The 13,537-nt window shown below is 47.2% G+C and overlaps 1 long non-coding RNA gene across 1 annotated transcript; it reads right to left on the bottom strand.

The window, feature by feature from the left end:
• Positions 1–7,848: 7,848 nt before the first annotated feature.
• LOC121097066 lies at positions 7,849–13,535 on the bottom strand. The gene is made up of 2 exons (XR_005830761.1): positions 13,429–13,535; positions 7,849–12,858 (listed from the first exon to the last, which is right to left on the bottom strand). It is a non-coding gene; the product is annotated as an uncharacterized LOC121097066 (long non-coding RNA).
• Between the last annotated feature and the right edge of the window lie 2 nt (positions 13,536–13,537).

Genomic DNA, 13,537 nt, shown 5'->3' with positions numbered 1-13,537 from the left:
TGCCCAAAACCACAGAAGGCTGTTTTCAGGCACGGTACAGGGGGCTATTCTGTCACATTTCTCAGTTTTTGTGGTTTATTTTGAGCAGTTTTCTACCCTGTGAGATGTTTTCCTTCCTACCTCCCTCAAAACTTGCTGAAAATTTTATGACATTTGTTGTACTAAAGGGCCCCCCAGTCTTGAATGCCCAATGCTGTGATGGGCAGGGAAACATATGTTCTGCAGAGAAGAAAACCAGGAGAAGAGAGGCTAACTGAGCTGCTGAAGCCCCTGCAGAAAATCCATGGCAGATCAGGATTGCTCTTGGTTGCCCCGCTAACCCGGCGTGGCCAGCCTTGCTCTCAAACCTGCTGTTTGGACCTGTGTATTGAGGATACCTGGTGCTGCAAGCATGGTGCTCTGCTACTAGGAACAAGCCCCATGCCCAAGCAAAATGCAACACGTTCTGGAAAGAGAAACCCCACAACCTTGGGTGGAAGCGCCTTCAGATGCAGTGCCAGAGTGACAGGGTGCCCCTTTCCACCCAGGTAGAGATACTTCAGGGTGCCCGCGCAGCCTCTGCAGCCAGCGTGGCACTGCTGCTGCACGCTTACAGCCAGCAAAAAAAGGAGCAGCACCTGGAGCCCCGTCGTAATCTCACTTTGGAAAGAGCAAATGGTCATTGTGGTTTATTTTCATCTGTTTTATTTTCAGTGACTGGGTAAATGTATTGCTGTAGTCTGTGCTACAAAGGAGAACCTGCTTTCTGCCTAGGCTCTTCCTCTGGTAGACTGTAATGTGCTAGCAGAGACCTAGCAAGAGCAACTCTTAGCAGAGTTGTTTTTCCACTGAGATGGAGATAACTGGGGAAGGATGGTTGTGGGTACTCAGGACGGTTGGACCTTACACGCACAGATGCTATGCACAGCCAGAAAGGCTGTAATTGCTGCTAAGTTTCTGCAAAGTCTCCATCCAGTCCAAATCCCTTGGCTGGGACATGGGTGAGTATTGATGGAGAACAACTCTAGGCTTTGCCTTCAAACATTAGAGAGCAACTGCTAGGTGTCCTAGCAAGTACTTTCAAGGTCTTCCAGCCCAATAAATGGTATTGCAATGCGATGGCTGAAGATAGTGTTTTGCAACCATTACTCAAACTGCAAGTTAGGAACCTTTTCATGAGTATGGAAACCAGCTTCATTAAAATGACTTCACCCTCTGGCTTCAAGAAGTTCCTGGTGATGTTAAGAGGCAAAGATGGTCATCAGAACCAGAAGTGTCCCAGTTACAGATATCAAAGAAGTGCCCTTCTTTGATCACTAGTTCCATCTGATAAACATTATCTTTAGTTTGGCAGTGCTTTTCCTCCTCTGCTCCATGCGAACAGTTTGGTTTTCCTGGCCCATTTGTAGCAGCATGTGACAGCAAAGCATGTATCTTAAGATGTTGCACCGTGTTTTATGTCCTGGGATCTTGGCTATAGGTCACAGCTTGGCACATCGACAGTATCCAGTAATGAGGCAGTGCCATGTCGGATACAACTGGATGAGTTATTTGTAGTGAACCACTGATTTAATTTCTTTCCTTCAGTTTCTGAATGAGCTACTGTGAGGTTTTGACTGCCGGAGATCTGCGTGTGTGAAATGACAATGACGGTTTTATGCAAATAGGTTTCATGCTCTGGATTGCCTATCAGCTATTCAGAGAAATTATTTCTCATTATTTGCTATTTTGGCTGAATGACAGGCCTTGCAAGTCACGGGGCGTTGAGTCTGATCCCTGAATGAGTAGCTTCCAAACTCACCTGGAGCTTTCAAGATTGATCTTTCAATAGCGCCGTATGCATGCTCTGAGCATAAACCCTCGTGCAAACAGATTTGTTTCCTCTTCCGTGTGGCATTCTTGTCCGTGTCTGTTCACTGCCACCGAGGAATGGGAGTGCCGCTTAGCCTGTAGGGCAATCAGTTCTTGTCTTCAGATGAGCTTTGTGAGTCCTTTTTGGCAGCGTTTTCTGGATTGTAAGCAGGGGGCACTGGTGCAGTAAGACAGGTTTGCACTGACGAGCAATGCGGCAGCGGTTAGTGGATGACCTGGTATGGGTTTGCTGGTGCCACCACAGGTGGGTTGAGCTGTCCCGGGGTGCTGTCCCCACTCCTACGGGCAGCCCCTGGCACGGCTGGGCTGCCACGCTCATACAGCCCGGGCTTTGTTTCTGCCCGGGAAGCAGTCAACATTTGCTGTGTTTCTTATGCAGTTTTTCAGGAAGAGGTTGTACAAGAGAGAGCTACATCATTTGTGACAGTTGTAGCTCTAAATAGGAAATGATTAATATTTCATGATTATTTTTCTGTAAGGCATGATTCTTGGAGAATGCATCAGTCTGGCTTGCTGGAGAGAATGAGCCTGCCTTGCTCAGCTTCAAATCAAAATGTAGTCAGGCACTGCATGCTAATATACCTATATTAGATGAAAACTCTCTGGCTGTCTGACTAATGCTCTGCTGCCAATACGTCAGTACAAAAGTGAACACGAGGTTTAGAAACTTCTGTTTCACTCGTCAGTCTTGCAAGTTAGCTGTCTGTCTGCCTTTCTCTTGTGCACCTTTAGTCTAAGTTTTAAAATAGTGCAAGAGGTCATGAATGCCAGCCAACTGCATCAATTGCAAAATCTTTGATTCGAATCTTTGCTTTCTTCTTATTTACATATTTTTCCCTTTCTTAAGTCATAAGCAAGCCTCCTTCAAATATTTCAGGATTGCACTAGAGAATAACAAACAATCAAGGAAAGTCAAGGAAATGTTCTTGTAACAGTGATACAACTTTTCTGTGAAGGTAGCTGTTCAAAATGCCTGAAGGTAAAATGTATTGGCAAGTATCTTACAGAACTTTTGTTCTTATAATATTAATAGGATGGTCCCAGAGTTGCTGTTAATTGGCAGCTAGGCCACCAAGACTTTGACTTTTGCCCTGGACTGCTCCCAAAGAAGTCTACGGGAAGGTCGTGGAAAGGTTGGTAAGAAAAGGGATGGGAGCTGCTCCTCCTGCTCTGCATAGGAAGACTTATGCCGTATTGTAGTAGGATGCTGTTAAGTGCTGCAAATCAGGATGAAAGAAACAGACAGATTCCTATTTACATATAGAGAGTCTATTCTTTAATCTGAACTAAGTCAGACCAGAAGAAAATGAGACTAGAGGATGATGTATGTTCCCACAGACTAGTATAATGGCTTAATCCTTGTGCAAACAGCAATGCAGGAATACAAATAATTCACAGCAGATTCTGCTGGTCCCAACCAGGGTTTCATTCTGTTAGATACAGTAGAGAATACTATAAAAACATGATAGTGAGTTAAGATTGCAAAAAAAATATATGTTAGGAAGTATCCATGTTTGGTGGTCTGTGAAATGTTAAACACGCACACCCCCTGTCAAGTGTTCTTACAGTCATGCCTGCCTGCCCTGTCTGCACAATGGAGGGGATACACTTGCTATAACCAAGCAAAACAAGGACTCCTGGTTCTTTCTAGGATGCTATTTTAGAGTTGGATTTGGTTTTATATCACAGCTGTTTCCGATTTTTTTTAAGGGTTGTTGGTAGCCTCTAAAAAAGGCAGAAAGGAATGTGTAGGAATGGCAACTACTTTGCAAGACAGCTCTGCTTTCGCAAGACTCTTGAAAATAAGTTTTGGAGAGGCAAGATGTACAGCATGAAGTACTTTGAGACCTCATTGAGAGACAGGGTCATCTCAGAACTTTTGTGTGTACTATGCAAGGATTCAGGGACTTAGAAAACTACAGAGCTGAATTGCTTTTCTGTCTAAAAAACCTGATAAAACAACCCCTTTGGTGCATATATAATTTTCTGCATGTGTGGGTATATACTATGGTATTTGATGATCCATCTTTTTTAAGCTAATGCAGCTGATGTCAGGCAAGACTTGCTCAGCATTATTAAAATTCACATTGCTTTATGAACTTAGGACTTACATCAGCACAATGCAAAGCACAAATTCAACAGCTGCTCTGTAGGTCGGAGTAGACTTCAGATAATAGGCAATATAGCCATGGGAGGATGTTGCTTTCGATGATTAATGTAGCATTCAGATTTGCAGGCTTGTTGTACGATCTGTTTGCCTGAAAATTGTAGGTTGGTTGGTTGTTTCTTGGGATCTTTTCTCTTAAGTGTAATTGTTTGGTAAAAGGAGTGGTAGGACTCGGTTGTAATGATGATAAAAGGGATATTTGGTTTTGTTCTGTCTAATGCCACTGGCACAGAAAAGCCTCTGCAGTTCTCTTTGGTGTCTGAGTTGACAGAGTCTGGAGCTGCTGACTGTCTATAGAGGATCTCTGAGCCCTGGCTGGCTAAGCAGCTCTGAGAAGTAACAACATAACCTTAGAATTAAGAATTGTCAATAGTAATTAAAAATCACGGTTAAGGGCTCTCATTCAGCAAACACTGACTGCTGCTCAAAGCACTTATGTATATTTTTAATTTTGTGCATATTCCAAGTTTATTTGGTCTTACTACAACCAAGGCATATGCTTTGAATTCTATTGTTTTATGCTTTTTTTTAAAGCAAATAAATTACTGTAATTCATAGATGTACTTGGTGGGTAAAAATCAGGGAACGTAACTGCAGCTGTACGTACGGATTTGCTTTTGGGAGCAGGTTCTGTATTTCTGCTTCCCTGCAGGTTAATTGTGCTGGGATTTGCTCTGTTACACTTCTCACTTCAACTTATTTTTCCTAAGATTTCTCTTCTATTGTAAGCCTCATTTCCTACATGTAATATCACTGTTCATCAGCCTAATTACCCTTTGGTCCCACCTCTTTGGCACAGACCCTGAGAAAGAGACTCCATACTCCGGCCCCAGCTCCTGCACCATCTGGCCTTTCCAGCTGGGAGCCTCTGGCCCTGGTCTCCCTTTGGAGGAGCTTGTGTCTCCTCGGCTGTGCTGGCTCATGTCTGGCAACTGAACTTTCGCTTCCCTGTTTCTGCTCGGTCTCCTCACATGTTGCAGTTCTTCCTTCCCATTTCTTCCTGCTCTGTACAGAATACCTTGGTTCTCCAGAAAATGTAATAAGATGGGAATTGGCATCCTTGGCAATGCCTGGCAGTGAGAAAAGGAGCCCTTCCACCAGAGCTCGGGGACGAGCGCTCCTACACAGCACCCGGTCTGTGCCCACCAGCCACCACCGGCTCCTCGCAGAGGAGAGGATGAGGAATGAGAAAAGGACCTTCGCATGCCAGGGTGGAAGCCAGCCAGTGGGGGCTTGTACAAACGGCCCCTGCGCTGGGACAGCTGCTCCAGCCGGAGCCTGAGAGATGCCAGGGCTGTGGGGCAGGTTGTGCAGCACCGCAACAGGCAGCAGCACAGCAGGAGAAGCCGAGAAGACACCGCTTCCACGAACAGGCAGGCATGGCTTCCTGATTAGGAGCAAAAAACGTCAACCCAGAAGGGCTCTGTCTGGTTTTGTTTGGTTGTTTTTTTTTTTTCCATATAATAATATTGTGAGACAGTTAGGTAAAACCTCATCAATATCACATCTGCAAGAGATGGTGAAAACCTCCCTGCATGGACGAGTAATCCATTTAGTTCTTCAGACAAGATCTTCAGTGCCAGACGTAGTATCTGGCCTTTTTGATTCAGTTTTGAGATACACTGGTGGAAAACCACAGGCAGCCACACGGCTCCTGCTGACCCGACGGCTGTGCAGGAGCATAGGCAAGGCGCACTCTGGGTAAGGCTGACACTCATCCATTGCCGTGCTCTGCCCCCTGATTTTAAACAGCTACAATGAATTGCTTTTGCCTTGAATTTCAAACAATTTATTTTGGGTGAACTAGAACGCCTCTACGGGATCCGGCATCGTGCCCAATGTAGTAGGTACAGATGACAGGATACCTGTCATTTTTCAGAAGATGGCCACCGAGTCCTTGGGGGATGCAGCTTGGATCTGTGAGCATCCCTGGGCTCTCCCGTGTGTGCAGAGCCACTGCTGCTGGGGCAGACCTGGGGCGGTGGTTTGCAGCGCAGTGGCCGTGCAGCAGCAGGGCTGCTGCAAAATAAAGGTGAAAGCTGCAAGCCTGGTGGAAAATGTATTGTGCCAAGCAGCAGCCTTGGGGCTGGGCCCTTCTCAGGCACTTGCCAGCAAGGTGTATCAGACAGAAAGGATTTGCCTTAGGGGAAAATCGCAGCATTTTCTTCTGATTATATGGATTTTACTTGCCAGTCAAGGCTCTGATAGCTGAGGGAGAGATGCAGGACTGCTATCTAAAACAGTTTCCAGGTCCAAGCAAATGTTCTTCCCAGCTTGCAGAGGAGTTACTAGTTGTCATGTAGATTGCAGCCTGCTTGGGGAAACAACGTCACTGCTGGCATTTTGACTTTTGCTAGAGAAGGGGGCAGCCTACTTAACACTTTCTTCCTAGCCCAAGAGAACTTTTCAGGATTGGGTGATAAAAAAAAAGCAAATAATAGATGTTGACAGAGCTCTTAACCTTTTCAGTGGATGGGCATGTTGTGCCATGTCCCCCAGCTGTGGTTCCCACCCCATCCCACACTGGATGACATGGTGGCACTTACACAGGGAGGCAGCTTGGTGCTCCCAGATGCTGTTGCTTGCTTTCTCTGTCTCTTGCTGTTCAGAATATGCCTCCTGCATGTCCAGGCGATGGCATGAAATCCTCACCATCCAAGGAGTGCCTCTGCCAGTCGATAAATGGGCCATGCTGGAGTTCTGCTCAGTGGTATGAGTAGCAGGGCATACCTGGAGCAGCAATGCTGGCCGGGCAGGAGGCTGGTGCAAGGCTGGGGGTAAATCATTAACCCTGTATCTCTTCTGCTTTTTGCACCGAGGTTCTGGACTGGCATGACCCTACAATTGCTAAACCAGTGAAGCTGACGTGGAAGCCAGATGACTCTCCTTGGCTGTATGTCCTGAAATTCAAAGTCAGTACAGTTCAACCCTAAAAACATAAGCTCTCTGCTTTAATGCTGATGTGGCAGATATATCAGCCCACGCGGTTATAGCTAGTGATAAATTGTGGTCTTGTTTTGATGCAATCACTCATTTTTATATTGAATTAACTTTTAATTTACTATACATTTTTTAAAAAGGGCATGACACGAAGTGCTTCTGCCTTGTCCACGTGAGCCACCAAATCAAATTGTTTGCCCTCTTCTTCATAGAAGTTGTCTTCAGGAGGAAATTCTGTAATGTTAGCTCTGTGCTGGGCCTTGCACTGAACATCTTTTTTTCTATTTTAGTCACATTCATGGCCAAATAATAAATTTGGTTGTGACCCAGATCTGTATAAGTTACTGTAGTGATAGGTTTGGAACCTATGTAGGCACAGACTTACTAAGCAAAGAGGGGCAAACCTATGGCCACAAAAAAGGCTGTAATGGCACTGGTGGAACTAATGACACTAGCAAAGGTGATGCAAGAGAAAATTGTGGTAATGCTTTATGGCCAGGAGTCAGCACGGCTTCTCGCCCTCCTGGCTTCAGCAGATCGGTTCTCACTCGCTGCATTGCTAAGGGACCTGTTGCCCTAATGACTCAAGGATGGAAGAACACTTGCCCACATGAAGTGATGCAAGCACGCTAGTTCATGCTTTAGCTACTCAGTCCTACCCTGTGCCAGACAAGGCAGCAGATAACAAAACTGAGGTTTTCTGCCAGACAGGGACATCCAAAATCACTGACCTTGTTCATGTTTGAGTGATGAATGTGAAAATTAATGAGTCTGTAATGTAAGTAAGGGATAGAAATGGCTTAGCCCCAAGATCGCGAAGTTTCTGCAGAGCAGAATTGCTGAAATGATTTAGCAGAGGACTACACAATGTAACTAACCTTACACACAGCTGTGAGATCGTTTCTGTTTATTTTAAATGAAAAATCACAGAAATGTGTGTACGCATCGCTGTTGTGCCAACTTTTTTCACTCCCATGTCAAACCTTTGTGTTCTCTCACGAGAAAACATCCCTGAAGGTTGGCTGACCCAGATGACCAAGGTGGCCCATACCCCAGGTCAGACCCTCACACGAGCCAAGGAGCTTGACATGGGAGGCGGCACCTCACCCAGGAAAGCAGGGGTAAACCAGTTTTGCTCTCTGCTGCTCGTTGCCACAGCTGCTCTGAAGGGCTCGGAGGTTTGGTTAAGTACTCTCCAATGATTTTGGGGGAACCTGTGCAGTTTATCCAAGTGCCAAACCACTGTCGCTTTTTCTCCTTCCCCCGTGAGCCAGCAGTGGGGTGCGGTGCAGCTCCTCGAAAAGGTACGACCTTGTTATAAACCATCATCATTTCTTTTGACTCAGCTTTGGCAAAGGAGAGTTGGCTGAGGCTGAAGTACGGACTTCATCTTCTGCATCCGGATGACGCTAAAAGTTGCTGGGTTCTGCAAAATCTTGTGGGCAAGATCTTTCATCCTTAAAGCAGCTTGTGAGCAGCAAAACTTCCCTGAACACAGCGAGCCCCACGGCTGAGCTCCGCTGGGTGCCAAGGAAAGGGGAGCCTGCCCCACGCTAATTAAAACTGTTTTCTCAACTTCTTCTTGGCAAGGTGCAAAGAAATCCTCTTTTCATGCTCAACGATTAAAAATAAATCCTATTTTTGGGTTTCAGAAGCAGCCGCATGACTAAAATGAGCCGTTGGTTTCATTCATGTTTGCTGTCTATTAATCTGTTCTCACCCTCAGCAGGGGATGACTCAGGGCTTCGCATTGTCTTCCTCCCTAAACTATCTGTGTTTTGACTTTAAATTCTGCCGTCTGACGCAAAGCAGTGCTGAAATCATGACAGTTTGATCCAGCCAGCTCCCAGGAGGCTCTTGATCTTTACTGGCTGGTAAATGTAGCACTCGGAACAGCTAGGCAGAGCAGATATTGATATTTTTGCACCAAATGTTGGTAAGCAGATGTCACAGGCTTGTGAAAAGCCTTGAAACTCCACGCAAGAAAATATGTGAGTACGTATGTGGGAGAGGCCTGGAGATAAAAATAGTTTGGTGGTTATATGAGAAGACATTTATTCCTTAATCTGTTGGTGTTTTGCTATTCCTGTTCGTGGTACTCAAACTGGAGGCTGTGCTGGAACAAGCGTAACGGTGAACTCTCCTTGTCGATCCATCTGCTGCTTTTCCAGGTGCCTTCCAGCAGCTTCTCTCCTCCTCTTGCCCCAGCTGGGCCGGTGGGTCCCGGTCACCTGCCACCAGCAGAGGGTCTGCGCGCTCTGGTGCACCCCAGGTATCCCAAGATTGAGGCGTCCTATAGTCAGCGTAGGTCATTGGGTAGGGAGGTAAGGACAGCGAGACCTCCGGGTCACCGGAGAAAACAGGAGGTGCTTCCAGGAGTGACAGAGCCCGGGGGCAGGACTGGCAAGCAGGCACGGCTGAGCCAAGGTGACCCAGCCCTGGTGCGGGAAGGCTGAGCCGCTGTGGGGTTGTCCATGGCAAGCCAGCACCAATTTTAGTTTGCCACAAGCAGCTGGGCAGCCAGGTGGCTCCTGCGGGCAGGCTGCAGTGCAGGGCGAGGTGCCCGCATGGCTCTGCCATGGCACGGGACGGCCAGCGAGCCCCCGGCACGGCACGGGAACGCACGAGGCTGCCGGTATGGCCACCTGGTGAAGGTGGACGTGTGAGTGTGTCCCAGAGGCAGTGTTCACATCTTGCCCGAAGGCTCCTCTTCCTAGTTCATTTTTTTTCCACGTGCAGGCAGACTGAAATCCTGAACATGTAAGTATTGGGTAGAAGTCAGGGTTTGGGTTGTGGGTTTTGTTTTATTCTTAGTTAAATCTGTTCTTGAAACGTCCCTACAGAATGGGTAGCAAACCTTCAGGTAGGCGTGTGGGTCAGGCTGGTGCTGAGCAGACTTCATCTCATTGCAGCACAGGATATGTCCACCAGGTGCTTGCCTTGACATCCATGCATTTAAAGGACTGTAGTTACAAACTGCAAAGCCCTTACTTTTCTTTACAAATTTATATTTTCCCCTCCCCTTACAGCTTTGGTAATGAAATTTGAGCCATTTATTACATACTAAATTTAGGCAGGCCAAAAGTATTTGCATACAAATATGTTTGATCTTTCAAGCGTGCAAAATGAGTACAAAATAACAAGTCTAATGTTGGACGCAAGCAGAGTTCAAGTATTTTAAAATTAAAAGAATTTAAAAGAATCTCTATCTGTGATGGTAGATGAGCTTTTTCTGAGGTAAGAAAACCTCCTCCTTCTCATTACATATGAATAAATGCAGATATTCCAGTCAGATATGGACTGAATTTTAAATGTGACAATGGCACTTATTCTGCAAGAAATGCCGTGTCTGTAATGAATTCAAAATTATTCTTAGTTGCCACTGGAAATGGATGGGGGGCGAGGGGGAGGGATAATCAATATTGACACAACCCCACTTTGTTTTTAAGCAGTACTGGTCTCTGGTGACACCAATTAGAGGAGGAGAGAGCTGGAGCTGAAGTGAACTGCACAAACTGCAAACTCTTTTTGTGTTTAGAGAAGGAGCCATGGCAGCCAGATGTGCTGCCTGCTGCTGCTGCGCATTCCTGCTGGGATGGGTCTGCCACCACCAGCATCGTTTCATCCTCTCACGTGAGTTGGGCACGTGTGGTGGGAGGCAGGTCTCACCGGGACACCACGGTCCATGAATGGTGGTGGTTCTCGTCACCATCTCCCTACCTGTGCTGTCGCTGTCTCGGCGATGGGCACAAGTGCAACAACACCAAGCCCCACGTCAGACCTTGCCACCTCCCGAAGTCAAGTTGTCTGGCTTTTCTTTCTCCATTAACTTTAGGGATGATGGTCTTCTAGCTGGGCATGGCCCCACAACACAGTGGGCTGGAGTCCTTTTGCCTCTGTTTGCTGCAGTGAAGTTCCCCCACCCACCCCATGCCATCTGTCTTAGGTGAAATTAAGTAAAATTTCTTTGAAGCTTTACTTTTAAGTTAGCATGCAAGATGCAGGGTTGATTGATTAACTTCTACCTTCTCATGATGCATAACTACGTAAGGCAGAGCACATGGCAGGACAAGCCGTTCAGAGAAACCATTGTGTTTATTGCTGGTCTGTTCCCAGGATCCAAAAAAGAATGCAGAATGGTCAAAATGCACTCAGAAAAATGAGATTACCAAGCTCCTCTGGTTAAACAGTTGATATTGAGCTAGTTCTAATGCAATTTCCTAAAATTCAGAGATGCCGTGATGTGATCTTACTCTTGTATAAAATGCCACGGAACTTCTAATGACAGAACAGATCAAATTTTCTGTCGCATGACTCATTCTGAGGAAGAGAATGCCATACACTCAAAAAAAAAAAAAAAAAAAAAAAAAGTGCATTCACTAAGGCCCTCCTTGTAGGACTATGCGGATGCAATCAATTGTCAGGACAAAGTCCAGGCAACACTTTTTGATGTAGAGTAAAACTGGCAGCTGAATTGTGGATACCCTTTGGTAAATTTTAGCCACTGAACCCAAAATAGCCGTGACAGAGACCTAAGCCAAGTGTCCGCCTGACTTCACAAGCTGTAAATCTCAAGTGAGTGGTTCAGGAGCAGAGGAAGGAATCGTGCTGATGGTGCCAATTAATCTGGGTTGTCTGAAATACGCACGGATGCTGAAGATCAGGGATAGACGGATGGGGGCAGCAGGATGATTTCATGGGAAAGAATTTGCTAGATAAATGTTAGGCATTTGGTGGCAGAATGCACAAAACAAGAGTCTGTTGGAAATACCTGCAGAGGCACAAGAAAATTCCTGAGAAGCTGATTTGAGCACTTTTTCTTCTTGTTTTTTTGTTGTTGTTGTGTTTTGATCATGATGACTGTTTTCTCTATGGACTAAGATGTACTAGCGATAACAGTGTCTGCAGCTGTATGTTTTGTGGGCATTCAGAGCCTTGCAGAAGGGGGATGTGGTGTTCAGCAGTACAGTTCCCAGCTGCTCAAGGGCAATTTGGACCTTGCTTTCTGCTTAGATACCTGTCTGTTTCCCTTCTTCAGGGATGCTGTCATAGGTCCTAGTGTAACCTTTCTTTTGGGTCTTTTCTTCCTGGGTCCAGTGATGAAAGTGGGCATTTGGGATGGTATCTGGGGCCTGAATAAGTCTGTTGCTGCTGAATTTCAGCATAAAAACTGGTCTTACATTTTACTCATAAGTCCATGTAAGGTGAAACAAGAGGCTTCCAGGTCTGCATTTCAACTACAACAAATGCAGCAAGGATAGGCCTTTTATCTTTGTTCATGGCTGCAATCGTTTCTACCTTGCTGTTCTTATGACAATTTAATTTTGTAACATTTATTGGTTTGGAAGGTACATTCATCGTAGGTTTGTGGTTGGTTTTTGGATGTTTTTTTTATTATTATTTTTGTGCTGTAAAAGGTCAAAATTGTCAGGAAAGATTTATTTTGGGGAAAAAAGAATCCTTCTTTAAAAGCCCAAGTAAAATAACCTTTCTGGAATAGAAAGGAAGGCAAAGGACTGAGCTAAAACCGAGAGCAGCAGCTGAAGCAGCAATGTGTTACATTTCGTGCTTTCTGATGTATGGCACAGTGCTATTTACTCACCCTAGTGATCTAGGTGTGCACAGGGAGCGCTGAGGCTGGAGTTATAACTGCCAGAGCATCACCAGCGGAGCCCAGCAGTGGTGCCGGGGGCAGTCCCTCTGCCCTCGGGGGGAGCAGGGTCGAAGGCAAGAGTGCTGGAGGAGTGAGGTGCCTGCCCCCTCCTGTACTGCTGCTCACGGGCCTGGGACCTACCGTGGGGCGAATCCTTCTGCCATGTCTTTCCCTGACGTGCTTCAGTTTTTCCATTGATCTCAGGCGTACAATGGAGGGGGTGTCCTGCCCCTCGGCCGCTCCCCATCTGCAGGAGCAACCATGAGCAGGTTTGGAGCTCCTGGGCCTCCTGGTGAAGAGGCCGTGGATGCTGTGAATTGTCCCTACCCTGTCACAAGGCCAGAACGGCTCGTTCCATGGATTCAAAAAAAACCAAAAAACCCCACCAAAAAACCCCACCCGCTGCTGACCGCAGCCACCGAGCGGCCAGTCCAGCTCCCGCGCAAGGCAGGGGCGCAGCCGGGCGCACGGGCGCGCACAGGCTGACTGCGCCCCGCAGCCTGGCTCACGCTGCCCGCCGGGGGCTCCGTGCCCCCCCGGCTGGCCCGGCACCCCCTCGCCCGCGGCGCCGGCCAGCCCGGTACCGAGCCCTCGCGCTGCTCCCCGCCCCGCGGAGCTGAGCCGCGGCTGCCTGGCCCCCGCCTGCCCGTTTTAATTCAGTTTTGCCCCTTTTTTTTCCTTTCCCCCCTCTTTCTCCCCCCTTTCCTCTGTTTTCCTTTTCCCATCTTTTTTTTTTCTTTTGTCTTTTCTCCTTTTCTCCCCTTTTCTCCCCTCCCCCGCGTGCCCCCCAGTTTCCATTTGCCCTTTTGATACCCACCCCTTGGCGGGGAAGGGGGGGGGCGGGGAAGGCGATCCTCCGTCCGCACCTGGGGAGGGTCCCGGTGGCCACCACCGGCTCCGGGCCCGGCCGAGGCTCCGCCGCCCGG

Source organism: Falco naumanni, chromosome 13 (genome assembly GCF_017639655.2).
Source record: "Falco naumanni isolate bFalNau1 chromosome 13, bFalNau1.pat, whole genome shotgun sequence".
Taxonomy (NCBI): Eukaryota; Metazoa; Chordata; class Aves; order Falconiformes; family Falconidae; genus Falco; species Falco naumanni.
The sequence above is the reverse complement of the archived record's forward strand: the minus strand, read 5'-3'. Positions and strand labels throughout refer to the sequence as shown.